This window comes from Notothenia rossii (genome assembly GCF_949606895.1).
Source record: "Notothenia rossii genome assembly, chromosome: 9".
Classification (NCBI taxonomy): domain Eukaryota; kingdom Metazoa; phylum Chordata; class Actinopteri; order Perciformes; family Nototheniidae; genus Notothenia; species Notothenia rossii.
The window spans coordinates 64,137,682-64,155,586 of NC_136907.1; the positions used below are offsets into that span (position 1 = coordinate 64,137,682).

General features: G+C 39.5%; 1 protein-coding gene across 8 annotated transcripts in view; it reads right to left on the minus strand.

Moving 5' to 3' along the window:
- The window catches only part of tnr (tenascin R (restrictin, janusin)), a 188,452-nt gene that overhangs the window by 152,024 nt on the left and 18,523 nt on the right, over nt 1-17,905 (minus strand). For 2 of the 8 annotated variants that reach the window (XM_079652468.1, XM_079652466.1), the window contains exon 1: nt 13,092-13,256. The exons of the other annotated variants lie outside the window; for them this stretch is intronic. The gene's annotated coding sequence lies outside the window, so the exon portion shown is untranslated. Of the gene's footprint in view, nt 1-13,091; nt 13,257-17,905 lie in introns of those variants that run through there. 8 annotated transcript variants of the gene reach the window in all.

Genomic DNA, 17,905 nt, shown 5'->3' on the forward strand with positions numbered 1-17,905 from the left:
GGGCAGGGGATGTAAATGAGAAACCAAAGAGGAAAGAAAAGGAGAAGAGGTAAGAAAGAAGCAAAGGAAAAGGGAGAACACAAGAAGACAATCTGTGAACTATTTGTTCTGAATATTTCCATTATGCACAAGAATAAAGGTGAGATGATTAAAGAGACAAGGAGGTGTATGGAGAGCAGGGAGGTGGGGGAGAATAGAGAGATGCAGAGGAAAATGTCTTGCAAGGAGGGGAGGAAAGAGACAGATGGCAGATAGAAGGGCCAAAGACCGGCAGAGATGAAGATGAGGAGACGTCAAGGAGCATTAATGGAGGAGGAGGAGTGGAGGGTGGGAAGCTCCACCGATCTGCGGCGTTACAAGGCTTCGCAATTAATTGGTTTAAAATAACACAGATGTTTGCATTTTGCCCGAGGCTCATGCTTACCTCTCCGCTTTCTTAGCTCCTCCGGCGGTCTAGATCCTAATCGATCGGTGGGGCTGCTGCCTGATGCCTCTGGCTCAGTCTGAACATCCTGAAGTGCCAGAGGAGGGGCTACAGGGGCATTGATTTGACTTGTTCCATAGGGGGTAAATAAAGTCTTTTTGATAAGTAAAAGGGCAAAATGCACATAGATATACAAATAAGTAGCAGGCACTAACTTGTTTTTTTATCAATGCAAAAATATGCATTTTCTATTGATTACTTTTTACCACATTTAAAATACAGTGTGTATAGAGAGACTGTTTTGCATATAAAAAACATGACCGATCTACAGATACATCTTATTACCCTGACCAAGGAGGCCATGCTGATGACACACAGATTTATTTCCAAACTGCCCCGGATAAACATCTGGCACTTTCAAATGTCTCAAGATGCCTGGAACACATACACCACTGGATGAGCAACAACTCCCTCCAACTGGATAGCAGCAAATCAGAGGCCATTCTGATTGGAACACCACATCAAACACAAACAACTGATATCCCTCATATCAGCATCAATGGCAACTCCATTCCCCTCTCCTCACTTGTAACGAGCCTAGGTGTGAAACTGGACTCATCCCTTTCATTCCGAGCACACATAAAGACGGTCTGCCAAGCCTCATACTACCACCTGAGGAACATCTCCAAAATGCGATCAAACCGGATGCAGAAAAACTGGTCCATGCCTTCATCACATCATTTCTGACCCAAACCATGTTCTGAACACTGAATATGAACGGCTACCTTCTAATCGGAGATACAGGGTCCAACAATTCAATAAAGTCAGACTGAAGCACTCCTTTGTGCATCAGTCAATCCTCACAGTAAACACAGAGCTAAATCCCAGATCAAATGCACGCTGAAGGCTCTTGAGCATGTTTTCTCTCACTGATTGTGCTGTTACGTTAAATGTTTGTTGTTTGTGTTTCATGTATTGTGTCTGGATACTTTTCTGTTGATGTTGGACATGGAGCTGCTGTGACGCAAGTACAATTTCAGACTTGATCTGACAAATAAAGTATTATCGTATCGTATCGTCTCCCGCATTGACTACTGCAATTCTCTGCTTGCAGGCATTCCAACAAAAACCACTCAGTGACTGCAATATGTACAAAACTGTGCCGCAAAAAACACGCACATCAGAGCACATCACCCCCATCCTTCACTCACTCCACTGGCTCCCTGTTGAACACTGGATCAACCACAAAGTCCTCATAATGGTCTTCAACGCCATCAACCACACTGGCTCCACCTACCTACAGGAACTGCTAACCAGAAAACATTCCCATACCTCACGCAGGTCAGACAGGTCAGACAGCTCCAATCTCCTGGCTGTTCCGTGAACAAAACTGGTCACCATGGGAAACCGTGCCTTCTCCTCATCAGCTTCCAGAGAACATACGGACCTCGGCATCACTCTCAATTTTTAGGAAATGCCTCAAGACCCACCTGTTCCGCACCGCATTTTACTGACTGTCCTTTATTTATTTATTTTTAAACCTTTTATGCTCTTAACCTTTTATTTTTTATATTGCCATATTTTATCCAATATGCTCCTTTAGATATCTTTTTACTTATTTTTCCTTATAGCTTTGTGAAGCACCTTGAGATGACGTTGTCTTTAAAGTGTGCTATATACGTAAATCAAATGTATTATTATTAGAGATATAACGATACCAAAAACTCACGGTACGATAACATCGCGATAAAAAGTCCACGGTACGATATTTATCGTGATATTGAAAAATATATATTTTTTTTTTTACTTGAATTTTTTTTCTTTGTTAAATAAGAAATCTGATTTGTACATCATTTTAGTAGGATAGTAGTGTCAACAATATAATAATCAGACCCTGCAATAGAATAAATCAAGTTTCACTTTAGTTTTTCAAGTAACTCAACTCTAACTCACTCACTCAGCATCATCAAGGTTATCTTTTAGGAATATGAGCATGTCCACATTTCCAGGTAGAAGCTGGGATGTTTGGGCGTTTACAATATCCCCTGCTTGGTACTGATGTTGCTGGGACATAGATATGCTTTGGCCATGGGTGACAGCAGTGGGTCAAACTGTGCATTGTCTCTCCACCACTTCAAAAACAATACAGTTTTTGGCAAGAAGGTGAGGCTTATTGACAGGGCGAGATATAAATATACTGTTGGTACTTGTCAATGTCTCTAGGTACAGTATGTACATGTAGCCCTGTAAATACCATGTCCTTTTGTGTTATCTGTTATTTTATGTTCATGTTGTAACCTACTTGCTGCCATGTTGGACAGGTCTCCCTTGAAAAAGAGATTGATGATCTAAATGGGACCATCTGGTTAAATAAAGGTTTAAAAATTTTTTTTAAAAGATTGCGGTATCGAGATATTCGATATATCGTTACATCCCTAATTATTATTATTATTATTATTATTATGTTTGGCCGGATTTTCATAAAACAGTGTTGAAAAGTGTAGCATTTACCAAGCAACCTTCAAGTACAAGTACAATATTTCTGTTTCACTTATGAAGATAGTCTTTGTGGAGGTCTATGCTCCCTCCTATTCTCGCTAATGTTAAGATACTGCTGATTTTGATAGGATATTTTCCATCCAACTTCAACCTGTGTGGAGCTTTATCTTCATTAGTATTGATTCATATCTGCTTACCAAGCACTCACAGTGAGTCTGTGATTATGTAGCACCTCTTAAGAAGGGAGGAAATGTCAAGGTCTCAGAGAAAAGGTCTTGGACAAGCAGGAACAGGAGGAGCATAACAAGAGTTTGGATTCCATTTGCTCGACCTCTTGGCACAACCATTTCAAAAAATGAATGATACAGAAGAAGGAAAGCATTAAATAGAGAACAGTCCCTGCACCTCAACAGGAGCGTTGTCCATAATCCAAATCAACTGGGGGAAAAATTGAAACAAAATATTGAATCTATGAAACAAATGCAATCTTTTTCTATACTATCACACTTTAAATACAAACGTAAAGTAGGAAAGACAATGTGAATGCAGCAACTCTGCAAATATACCAAGCATTATTTAACAAACAGCTCTATTTTATGCAGCAAGTTGAAATCAGTCTTCCAAAAACACTATATAATAATCAAACAAGTTCATCAATCTATCCCTTAAGGAAACCAAACTAAAGGAACGTCTTAGACCATTAACTGCAAATTAAATATACATTGTAAACTGTGTTATGTTGTTTACAATTGACTAAAGTTGGAGGTTTTTATAAATATTTGTTCAGAATGTTCTTTTGAACAACTTGCACAGACTGGCTTGAGAAACCCTAACCCATCACAACAATCATTGAGCTTTGTTACCGTTGTCAGCTGCAAGGACATTCACATTTCTCCACGTTGGTGCATTCAAGGAAATGTGGAATAAAGGGCTTTTAGAAACTACTAGCAAATGGTTTATTCAAAACTCAAATCAGAGGAATTCCGAAAGAGGATAGTGTTGAAAAAAATAATTAATAACCAGCTTTTTGAGCGTATACGAGCCTCAGTTTATTAGCTTAACGGTCCTAAAAATGCAAATCAATGGAATATGTTCAATCAAATATTGGAAGGCTAATGTTTAAATGATCCATTTGATGAGTATAAATGGAAACAGCTAGATATACTTTATGTACCGTAGGATGCTTTCCTGTGAATAATGCATGACATGTCTCAAGGCAGTCTTTCAGAATAACAAGTAATAAACTGCCAGCGAAGATAGGCATTTATCAAACCGTTTTTCTGCCAGGAGATATGAGATTTATTACAAGGCTGTAAACTTTGTTTGAAGTGTATTTTTATGAAGCTTTTCGCATGTCCAGTCTCCGAGCGGCCCTCATCTTTATTGACAAGCGATTCGGGAGTGATATGTCTAACCCTTCAATATAATGGGAGGCCTGGGGCTCGCTGGTGAGGCTCCGCCGCCTCGGACACACACCGTAATGTTTCTGGTGTCACGCAATTGAGTGTGGGTCCCAGTTGTGTCGTATCAACATCTTTGTCTTTCTATCCATCCTTTCTATATCTTTCCTTCACTATTAAATAGAGATGCCTCTAAAAAATACAACAACAAAGCATGGAGTGCTTGGTTTCATCTGCTCCGGCCTGAGTGCAGCTTGATGCAGCTTTCATTTTCCAAATGTCGAAAAGAGCAAGTGTTTCTGTAGATACGCTGTCAGGCCTTCGAAAAGAGCCAGGGAAACTGCAGTCTTGCCGGTTAGTTGTGTGCTCCCAGTAGTCTTTAATCAAAGCCCTGTTGTATGGCACGGAGGCGTGTGGCGCAGTGGGTTGTGTGTTACTAGTGTTGGGATCAGGGGGGCACAGGTTCAAACCCCACTGCAGTCAGCATGTCGTTGTGTCCCTGGGTAAGACACTTCACCCCATATTGTTCCTGTGGGGATTGTCCACAGTACCGAATGTATGTAATTCGCTTTGGATAAAAGCGTGTAACAAGTGACATGTAATGTAATGTAATGTATGTCAATACTTCCTTGAGATGTGTTTTTTCTTTTTCTCTCCATTTCTTATGACTCACTGACAGTGCATGTCTCTGGAGGATACGGCCTTTGTGAGAGGAGATTTCATATTTTCAAAGACAGGCGCCCAACCAGAAGTAAAGTTATTTAAAAGGTGAGAAATGTGAGAGAAAGATCCCTCCTCCACAAAATCAAATTACCACCAGGATAGGAAAATGCAAGCCAAACAAGAAAATATCTCAGCTAACACACACATCCACTTTTAAAGAAAAATAACTTCACCAAATGGAAGCTGAATAAACATGACCATCCATGGAACGCAACATGAATCAGTCTACAATGTGTTGTCTTAATGTTAAAATGAATAAATAAAAATATGCAAGTTTATATATGAATCACTTCTTTAGCTACGTTTCCCACAAATGCACAGGTATTTCCTTCCATAGGCTAAGTCTAGTTGCTGCTACACATGACAAGGATGACGACTTTCATTCAGTATGTACAAAAATAAAACAAGACATACAGCTGGGATATAAACCCAACATGTCACGAGCACCGACAATTAAATATCATCTTGTCAAATATAAACCCATCATCAGAAATCAGATTTCGATCAAGTTGTTAAGACTAAGTGAACAATAAAGCTGTTGACAATGTATAATTAATATCTACATTGCATTTCCTGTTGCTTCTTCACAATAAAAGCTTCCCACTAAGAAACAGCTTGAAAGGATGTTCCTGACAAAACGTGAGCGATAAATAGTATGACAAATATTATTTGATATCTGAAGGATTATTGATTTAAATGAGGTTACTTGTTTTCGATGACCTGTATAGCAAGAGAAAAAAAGCGTCCTGCTATATAAAACACGGGATAACAGTGGACATAGGGACGATGGGAGTTGATAAATAGCTCATCTACTCCCCTGAAAGGTCAGAGCTCTTGTTATTTACAACATTGGAGCTTTGTCACGGTTCGGTGACAGTGACCTTGTCCCTCGGTCCGTCTATAACTGTGAGTCTTCATATTCTCTGTACGCTTACATACTTCACAATACACACAAATCACACAAACACAAGTGAAAACACTAGTGACCTTGGTCTAGATTAACTATGTTCCTGGAGGAGCAGACCTCATTTATAAATCCTCCGAGAGATCCATGTGTATTTTTGTTGTTCTTCATGAACATAATAGTAGGCTGCACTACATTGACATTTTGTAATCCACATACAAATCAATGGGCATAACACACACAAGGAGGAGAGGTTGTTAAAAACAAAAAAATAGAATTTGCTTAATTAGCGTTCGAGGCCAATGGCAGCTACCCAGTTTCAATCATCACAGCCCCCCCCCCCCCCCCCCCCATGTAGCCTGAGGATAGGTGGATGTTAATAGTTGTTGAGCTGCATGCCGGTTTAATGGGACGAAAACTGACACTTCAAAAAACTCTTGAGGCAGTAAAAGTATCATGTGTTTGAGGTGATACTATCTACAGCTACAGTATGAGTGTTGCCATTCATTGTAAGCATTTCTTTATTTAAGAGTATTGTAGATGTACCTTCCCTATGCTCTAGTATTCTGTGAAGCACAGTGCAAGAAGCTGTTGGCAATCAAACATACATTTATTTATTTATTTAAAGCCCATGAAGGTTTTATATTTCGTCTTCATTCTACTGTATGGCACCAGTATCAAGCTGGGTGGCCAAATGGAAGATGAATAAAACGGTATTTGCGCTGAGTATTCCCAGGATGCCAGTTACCTCTCATAAGCACTGGCATTTGTTATAATAAAGTGCATCAATGTTAAAGAACAAACTCACTTGTGTGCACTTTTCAATAAAGTCGCCAAATGACATTGAAGGACAGGCTTACTGCAAAGATGACAATATGCATCTCTACTTAAAGGATCAAATCAAAGCCCAGCCCACTTTAAAACATATGTTTAGTGAAGTTAAATGGCACAAGTTGTTTGCTTTTAATCCCCTCACCCTTATATTTCTCTCTGGTTTAAGTCAATTCAGCACCAATAATATACAGAACAAAGCCAGATTGCTTTATGAATGCACGGTATCAATCATCCCCGTTTAATATAAAACGTTTGCTGGTGATTCATTATTATAATGTGAGGATTTGTCTAATGATACTGCTGAGACAAGCGATCTCTGCATGCTGATGCCGCACCCTGCCATTTCCTACAAGGCCAGCAGAGTTTAGATCGGTTGCATCCTCAATGTCAAAACCCTAGGTGTTGTTTTGATTTGGGACAAAACATGTCGTTGATGAGTTATGTCCTGCGGTGGCAGCCTTTGGATTTATGGGTTGTGTCCCGGTGCCTGGAACACTGAAAAAAAGGCGAATCAGCATATAAATGACTGTGTTATTGAGAGTGCTAAGAAAAACATCATCCCACAAGTCCATTATATTAATTGGAATCGCCCTCGCAGGGATGGCTCCGGTCGCACGAGGGTCGAGATGTGATGAATGAAAGGCCGGAGCATGAATGTAGCCCCGGCCAATGATATCGCAGAACATGTGAACAACTGCTCTCTTTTGTTTATCCTGACCTTGTAATTAATCAGAGGGAGAAAAAGGATGGAGGCACATGTTTAGGAGTCAGGAGGGAGAAGTGGAGGAGAGGGATTTAAGCCTCCTAAGAAAAGACTACACAGGGAAATCCTGAGCAAACACTAACGCAGTCCTCGGTGCTTCCAAATGATCTTGATAAAGACATGAAATATCACAGGGATCAAGGGGTTTAACACTTTAAAGTGGGATGCTAAGAGACATGGGGATTTAGCCAGTGTTTGTTTGTTCCCATTTCTCCAGCTTAGTGCTACAGAGTGTGGTGTCAGGATACAGGATACTGCTGACAAATAGCAGAAACATTTAAGCCTTCAGGAAAAATCTAACAGTCTGTTTTGAGCGTTATTTTTTAGCCAACGTTAATTGTCAGAAAATTAGTTGGAGACTATTTTGAGTCATCATTTGAGTCTGTTTTCAAGCTTCTCAAAAGGTAGAGAGACCGCTGATAAACTGCAGTTATTGCTATAAATTCAATTCAACACGAAATATCCGTAACATGTCAGCAAGGCAGAGGTGGTGAGTTTACTCAAAGGGGTCATTTAAGGAAAGGTATCCACTGCTGTAGATGACTCATATCTACCGAGACATACACACTGTGCAGAAGGTGATATTCCTTTCTCATTTATTTTACTGACTTTTTATACAAACTACAGCGGCCTTCACAGTTTTGAAAGATTTCTCCTTTGTATTTTTGAAATAATTGTTCTTTAGGGGAAGCACATCTGTATTCTTTAGTTTTTACTTTTCACACTATTGCACCCGCTGCTTAAACATATACAGTAAAGAGAGCGGCTTCTGTTCTGTGATTAAATCCACTTCAGTCTGCCCACTATCTGAATGAAGGGAAAATATTGTGAGAAAGCTCCAAAGCAAACTATGTTGTAATGCAAGACCCCCAGTTAGACTGTTTATGTGATTCAGAAATATATGAATGTATAACTGTATATAGCTCTATGTCCTGTAAGCCTAAACACTAAGGATTGTGAATAAACAAACAAATAAGCTCATGATATATGCAACACAAACCCTAAGGCATCAAGGTTCCAAAATGCATTAACTAACAAGGTTAAACATTTAAAGATAGCTGCCGATCATTTGCATATAAAATAATGAGATTTACTTTTGCAATTATAAAAATTAATGGGATTTTATATTGTGACTTTCAGAATCATGATCGACGGCAAGGAAAACAACAGAAACGGAATAAAAAAACAACCTTAGTTCTGCTTTTCTATGACTATAGTTGTATTGCTGCTTTTAGCCGATTCCACCCATTATTCAAGAGCGCATGGTACAGAAGGGGAGATACAGGTTTATTTAGCAAACACAGGAGATTTATTCCAGCTCCACAAAAAACTGAAATATGGCACAGCTTTATAGCAGAGCCATAATTCAGCCGTGAGAAAAACAGATTCGTGCACAATCTGATGCATTACAGGAATTTATAATCAGTTTCGCAGCTGTGGTCATTTATAAATATGCAGCTCTGAGACTGGCTGCCGCAGTGTGTATTTCAACTCAGAGGCTTGATAAACTGTATAAAGGTGAGTTATTGTGCTAGGCAGTAAAGAGAAATGTAATCCACTGATAACTCTACAAAGGGCATTTCATAAGGAAAACGCACAGCTCCAGTGCAGTATGTGACATGAAGTAGCATTTTCCCACTTAACGCAATTAATTCTACATTTTTTAAATCCATTCACAGTGCATTCCTCTCAGTCGTGCACAATCAAGTGTTGAGATCTATCAGGAAATGTTTCTTCCAGTCTTGTTTTTACAAAACCCTTTTCTGCCTTACAGCAAATCTATAATAGAACTTATCACATGTTATTGTTTGAAATGTCTATATTGATGTTTCAAAAGAATAATGGACAACATTCAGAAACCCCTTTTTTTTAAATACATATAGACCAAAGTATTATCGCAAATATTCTATCTAGTCTCATCCAAAGTCCTTAAATCATAAACATATCTTGAAAACTAGTAAGACAAGCATTGTTTTTGCAGCACAGCACTTCTAAAAATGACATGAGTTCTTTACAGTTTGACAGTAAAAAAGCAGGCGCTGTTCATTTCCTAGATTGTTTTTATGAAACAACCCACCGTAATAACAAAACACTCTTATCCTGAGGGTGAAAAGTTTTCTAATATTCTGAAATGTTTACAATAAAAACTTCACATATTGACAAACTGTCAAGGTTCTCGCTGCGATCAGCCAATTTACAATTCACTGGCTCAGTGAGTAGAAGTGCTATTTCTACAACAGTGAAGCGGGGTATGAGAGAGTTTGCTCCAGATACTTCGACTGCTCTGCCTTCCAAAGAACTAAATCTGAATAATATTATTCTAAATTAATGAGAGAATACTTTTATTTAGCATATGTGGCCCCTAAAGAGTTTGAAACCCCTAACCACTTGAATATGCAGTTGGATATTCACATTAATTAAACTACCGCTTGCCTTGAATAAGCAGAGTGCGTCCTGAGAGATTCACACAGGTTTACTCGTCCACATGTTCCTATCTCTATTTGTTTTGATTCTGTCTTGTGTGTGTTCTTGTCCATGTGACGTCCACTACAGCTAGCCAGAGTAATGGAGTGGCCCCATCTGGACCTACCTAGCACATGGGTCCGACTTTCAGGGGATTAATGTGCTCCTGAAACCGTGTGAGTGTGAGTGTGAGTGTGTGTGTGTGTGTGTGTGTGTGTGTGTGTTTGTGTGTGTGTGTGTGTGTGTGTGTGTGTGTGTGTGTGTGTGTGTGTGTGTGTGTGTGTGTGTGTGTGTGTGTGTGTGTGTGTGTGTGTGTGTGTGTGTGTGTGTGTGTGTGTGTGTGTGTGTGTGTGTGTGTGTGTGTGTGTGTGGCTGAACTACAGACAGAGGCTCCTAGTGGTCAGCCAGAAAGAGAGACTGAAAACCTGCATGTGCTTCCAAGATAGTCCAGAAAAATATCGTAGAACAGAAAGAGAGATACAGTTGAGAGCAAAGAGGTGGTGGAGATAAAAAAAAGATGGAGGGCGAAAAAGGAGGAGATGTGTGAGCCGGGTTTGTCCCCCTGTCTGTGTACTTGCCTCTATGTCTCTGTTGTGTGCTTTGTGGATCACAACAACATGATCAAGGCCTAACTTTATTATGGTGGCAGCTTTTGGCTACCGTTGTAAAGACTGATCAATTTGGCTTCTCTGTGCGGCGTAGCCCTGCCATGCTGCCCATGACTCCGCAAAACATTCAGCTGCTTGGCAGTACATACGGGGCTGGCGGGCACCAAAAGAAATGTAGCTTTGCAAAATGAGGACTCCAGCCCAATGAATGAGCTCATTTTTGCCCCCTCGCACTCATCTCATCTGAACTGCCACAATGCGCTGCTGTGATGTATTCTCAAAAACACTCTCCAACTTTTCATCAGAAATTATAACCAATTCCACTTTATAGTATTCATCAATTCTTAGAAGAGAGCATATAAAAACGTTTTTTTCTTTCATTATGATTTAAATGTGAGGGTCTTTTTCACAAAAGTTATTTTTGTGGACTCATTTGAGGATGCGGAGCTCATAAAACGTTATAGAGATAGAGAATATTCAGTTAATTTCTCATATCGGCAGAACAGCAGCTGACAAAAATAGCCAGGTGGCACTACTAGTTTAATATACTAGACAGCCAGTAAAATAGAGCCTCTGTTAAATGTTGCCTGTGCATGAGAGTGATTCAGTCTGCAAATATATACACTATATCACCTGCAACAATTCCCAACTCCAGGCTCAGAGGCTTGCTCTCCTCTCCCTATGCTAAAAGGTAATGAAACCTACACAACTTGGCTCCTCACAAACACTGAAGGCTGCACACTCACACACACAAACTCAAACTAATACAGCTACACACACACACACACACACACACACACACACACACACACACACACACACACACACACACACACACACACACACACACACACACACACACACACACACACACACACACACACACACACACACACACACACACACACACACACACACACACACACACACACACACACACACACACACACACAGTCCCTTCCTCACATCAAGCACCCCCCTCAGGCGCACTGACAACTTGGAGCAGCTGAGGTGGAATGATTTACCTGTTGAACAGGAGGATACGGTTTTGAGAGCCACCATTTTTCAACGGGTACTGACATCATCTCCCAAAAAGTCATAAAGAGACAGGGCACCATCCAGAGAGAAGCATAGCTCATGTCCATAACTGCTGCACTTTACGATGTTTTTCTAACATTGTTGGAACAAAACGTCCGTCATAAATACATGTGGATGCAGGCTGAACACTAACACCAAGCAGGTGGGCACACAAACACTTATCTTATCTACCATATTCAGTGAAGCTTTTCTCTAAACATCTTAAATCCTAACGGTGCAGTCTTGGGTGATGTAACTCTCGTAAGGTCATAAACATTCTGAACCGTTTCATATTAGATGCCGAGATAAAAACTCTTACCTTAATAACTTACCTGAGGTCTGTCATCATATTTTTGACAATGCAAACTGCGATTTGTAACATGAGATAATATCCCTTTCCTGGTTTCGACTAATCGAAACAAACATTTACAACATGGCACAAATGTATAAACATGCAAGAGCCAGGTAAGAGTCACAAATATGGCTGGAAATTAGTCAAATGTGACGGCGCCCTTTATGCCATCTGCAATCCTCTTTTACGGGTTCCAAAATTAATAATAATATTCCCTAAGAAAGAGCCATGCAGTTTGGTGTTGATTACAGTGATTACAGAGACACTGTTTAATTTAGGCATTTCCAATAATTGGCTCGACCAAAAATCGTTTATAAATGTGCTATATAAATAAAACTTGATTTGATTTGATTTGAATAAACTGATTTCAATGAATTGCCTGCATAACCTAGAAAATCCTCTTGTCCTCTTGTTAACATTAAACATTTTAATTTATTCTGCAGGCAACTTTAATATAATAACATGTTACTATTTTCCATTTACTCACTACATTTAACTGCCACAGAACTAATTCTCCAGTTAGTATCATTACATTTGTCGTCAAGGATATTTCTTAGGGAAATAATTGGAAAATTACACTAAATCCAATTTTTGGTTTGAAACACATGTTTACTTTGTTTTAATTTAATTTGAAGTATAAATGAAGGCATTCAAACACTTACATATGGTTAGTATTTCATCTAAAAAAAAAAGGCAATAAATCCTACCACACACACACACACACACACACACACACACACACACACACACACACACACACACACACACACACACACACACACACACACACACACACACACACACACACACACACACACACACACACACACACACACACACACACACACACACACACACACACACACACACACACACACAGAGCCTAAAGCACTTTGGGTACATTATGCTTCAATCCTGAATACTTTGCAACAGCGTTTGTAGTAGTTGATCTACAGCACAAGTTGTATTGAGGTCTGCCTACTAACTTAAAAACTAATTTAAATATCATGTAAATAGGCATTCAACAGACTTTATATTTGAAACCTGAAGTGCGGCTTCATTTGACTTTGTTCATCAGCTTCAGGATGATTCCTAACGTCGGTCTTGGCCACTGAACTGTTTTCACTATCAACCTCTCCACTTAATCCTCTTGTCTTTGGTTTATAGCCACTGAGAAATCTAAATCATCTCTCCTTTGACCCTGCAGATCCTCCCAACTCCAGTCCCAGCCAGAGAAAAAGACAGGAAGAGAGAGAGAGACAGAGACAGAGACAGAGACAGAGAGAGAGAGAGAGAGAGAGAGAGAGAGAGAGAGAGAGAGAGAGAGAGAGAGAGAGAGAGAGAAGGCGGTCTGGGCACACTGTGGGTGTCACAGAGCTGAGCTTTAGGAAAGGGCCAGTTGGACTTGCCGGGATGACTTGGCAGCATCTGATTTGTTACATGATTTGGATGCCACAGCTGCAAAATTAACTCATTTAAATGCAAGTGATTTTTTAGATCCTCTTCCCCGTCTGGAGTCCAGACGGGGTTTTTAGTAAGTTCATGGATGCTTCTGGGGATGATCAGACTAGTTTATTTTCCTCAATGCAACTGCTGTGAGTTACTAGTTGAATCCCATTGATCGATGAAGAAATTACATTTAAAATATGGTGCAATGTGGTTTAAAAATTGGATTTGAAAAATGTTTTTTAGCAAAATAATATTCAATTCATTATTGCAGAAGCCTCAAACATCTGATGTATTTCGTTTGAACCACAGTGCTACTAAATTCACATTGTTCAGCATATGTTCAGCAGATGTTAGTGCTCTCCATAAACACAACCATGTTGCCATAAAGAAACAGCCTCTCATTGTTATTTCCCTTCCCTTGACTTTGATACTAATTAATACTTTGGACCAGATCTATAAAATATGGAAACAAACAAATCAAATCCTATATCCAGCCCAGTGTGAAATGTTTTTGATAAGTGGCACCTCTGGAAATTACACATGTAACTGTCAAAGAGCTAGGTGATATGAGTTATTTTTCCATGGGTGTGAACGTGGTAAGCTTTGTAGTCAACACAAAACACAGGTAGTTGCAAGTAAACAGAAACTTGCCTCACAAGCTGAAATTACCTGAGTGAAATATTTTCACTTCACCTGAGACTAAGTGAATCTCCAATAACAGCCAGACAGGAAATGGGACGATGAACACACACACACACACACACACACACACACACACACACACACACACACACACACACACACACACACACACACACACACACACACACACACACACACACACACACACACACACACACACACACACACACACACACACACACACACACACACACACACACACACACACACACACACACACACACACACACACACACACACACACTTGCTTGCTTACAGCTGATGTCTGCACACTCAGAACATTGTCTTTTTGTGGTCAATAAACACAAACTACACAAAGAGTCCAGTGGGTCAAATTTCCGCAAGTGATACAAGAAGAAAGACAAGAAAAAACGCATCTTAGAGAAACACAGATCAATATTAAATCGATAATGCATAATGAGACTAGATATCATCTTAGATTTTAGATATGGCATCAGTGCTGTCCATTTCTGCTTTTAAAGGCTGCATTATAGTCAAAAGCAATTTTCTTAATTTACCACACTGTTGTAGCTCTGTCTATTAGTTGCTTTTAACAACATGGTCAATATATCCACAAAACTACATGATACAATATTGTTGCATCAGTATTGAGCTATTTGACCAAAAAGAGCGATGTTTTTTCTTCATATCGCCCAGCCCTACTTGAAGTTGTTTGTGTAGATTAAAGATGTCTCCTCCAAAGGTTTCCACCTTCATCAGACAGAGTTAACAGATTGCCACATTAACGTTATCAGGTTGGCCATCGTCTTGTCGGACATCTCTCCTTACTGTTTCCACGTGATGAGTGAAAGCTGGCCCCTACTCGAGCTGCTTTATTGAAGAGACACTTTTAGTTCTAAATTGTAGAGGCCGTCATAGCCAATGACAGATAGCCGATATCTTTCTCTAAACACCAGACACTAGTGTGATTCTATTGCAGGAGAGCCTACAGTTTAGAAATGTGAGTTTTTATGAATGTTGAGGTCTAAAGCGTAATGTTTGTTTATATTGACGGTGAGTACTGTAATCTGACTTTGCCCAAAACAACATAGACATTGCAGTCACTCACTCTCTCACACTCACTTGCCATTTTAAACCTCCAGCGCCCTTCATTTAGGATCCAACACATGTTCCCATGACAACACTATCAATAGGGGAGCAGCAAGGGTCAGAATGTCGCCCTCTCTTTTTTTGTGCACTGGCCCTGACATTTGGAGCTCTTTTCTCGCTGTGCATTTCTCAACCTTTTTCCTGGTTGTACTTTATCTCACTTTTTTGAATCCTCTTCTTGTATCTCGTCTGAGCAGGTCTATTACACACACACACACACACACACACACACACACACACACACACACACACACACACACACACACACACACACACACACACACACACACACACACACACACACACACACACACACACACACACACACACACACACACACACACACGTAATAAAACTGGACTTTCTATGTTATTTAGTGTACAGAAAAACTACATTTTAATTATACTTCTCGGCTAGGAACTGTAGTATTTACATTTTGCACAAAAGCTTCACCTTGTTCAACCATGCTTTGTATCGCCACAATCACAATTAGAATTAGCAATTCCATAATAGAATTAATCTTTACTCATACACCATGAATCTAGTAAATGTAAACGAAGCCATGAGTAATGAATTAGGAGAAACATTCAGGGATTTATTCCACTGGAACTCCAGTTAGTGGATTAGCGGAGATGGGCATAATTATGAAATGAATGCAACCGCATAATGGGCTTTGGCATTTTGGACAATACTTGGCTCCTAGAGTGCTTTAATTAAAAAAGTAGGAGACAAGAATTGGATGCAATGCTTCTTTTTCTTTATCATTGTGATTTTACTTTTCCATTGACATTTTTCAATTAATATTATAATTACAAGATACATATTTTTAGAGCACATTCTCAACTGACGAGGGTTCACAACAGTGTCAGTGTTCGGGGGAGAGGATTAAATGAACTTGCAGGAGAATGCAGATGGGTAAAACTTTTGTTAAAAGTCTGTGTGCCACGACAACAACGTGGAGTAAATCAATCCCCATCCACCAATGACAAGCCAGGTTCAACTATACAAAGTGTGTGTGGTTGATCTGGAGATTTGTCAATATTAGTGTCTCTTTTCCTCAACAAGGAACTGGTGTTCTGGCCTTAGTTAACCCGGTTTAATCCAATCTCCCAGTGGTGAACTGAAGAGTTGATCTGAGTCAAACACTTCTGTTGGAGAGAATGCCAATGGCTGTCAGACAGCCACCTGCCCGTGTGTGACTCTCCGCCGGGGGAAAGGCTGCCAGGACAAAACCCACTGATTAGGTTATTTCTGAATCTGATTTCCTCTCCGCTTCCACTCGGTTATACTTTTGAAGGAACAAAAGGAGGAGGGATCTCTGGTTACAATGGGGAAGCAAATGAGAAAATCTCCACTCGTTCCTCTTTTCCTCCCCTGACTGAATGTGTTTATTCACCAGGCCTCCTGAAAAGTTCATTATGAAAAGAGGTTGACTGTATGTATTCCTGAATAACCACCAGAGACCAAATACATCAATCACAGGGACACAGCTGCTTGAAATGTCACTACTTGAAATTACTTTTCTCAATGTCACAATACGGTTTTGGTGATAAATTCCTCTCTTATAATAATCCCCAGTTCAAGGCTTTGTTTTTAATCAAATAATGGTGACAAAAGAATCATTAAAATATAAGTGTCCATATTGTTGCTGGGTAATTATAAACGCTTGTTTTGTAGTAATTTGCAGTGTGGTATAATCTCATGTGTTCTAATAAAGAAAGCAGGGAAGTCTGCCTTTTTTCAGATGTTTTTTTTGTTGTGGTGCAGCCTTGATGTTTAAAATATCATAGCTACATTTAGACCAGCGCTGAATCAATTAGTGGATGAATGAATAAGTCCATCCACAATTGTGATAATCAATAAATAATGGAACATTTTCAAGCTATCACACAAATCAAACATATTCCAGTTGGTTCCAACCATGAGGTGAAACTCCCTTAAAGGATCTTTGTATGAGTAATGGTGTAAAAAAGGCGTATATTATACCTACTGACAAAACATGACAATTTGTCCAAATCAAAATGTGTTTAACCTTTATAAAAAAATCTGAATCTAAAGAGTACATGACTCACATAAATGTGAAATGTACACAATGTCCATGTGAATGTAGTGAAGATAAGGTAAATGTTGTATCTTAATGATCTTAATGACCCACAAACATACACACACACTGAAAAGAATGGTCACATATTATCTTGCATTTCCATAAAAAAAAATTTTTTAATTGGTTTGTGAAGCTTAATTAACCTCTTTTTCCACTACGGTGTATATTATGAGTTTTGAACCTGCATAATTACCCTAAATGAAAGGTGTCTTATGACCATCATGTCACTTGATAAAAACATATATTATTTTCAGTGTTTAGGCTGCAAACAGGACCTCATCAGTGCCTGTCCCCTGATTCATACCGAACCTTTTTGAACAACAACCAAACAGACTACACAACTACTATTTAAAACAAGGTAAAAAGTCATGTTAGAATTTGTGGAAAGATCAACTTTGATTAGCTTACATCCTGTGGCAAACACACACACGAATATACACAGCAAGCAGCGTATTGATCGCTGTCAGATCCGTCTATAGACTGGAAACAAGCC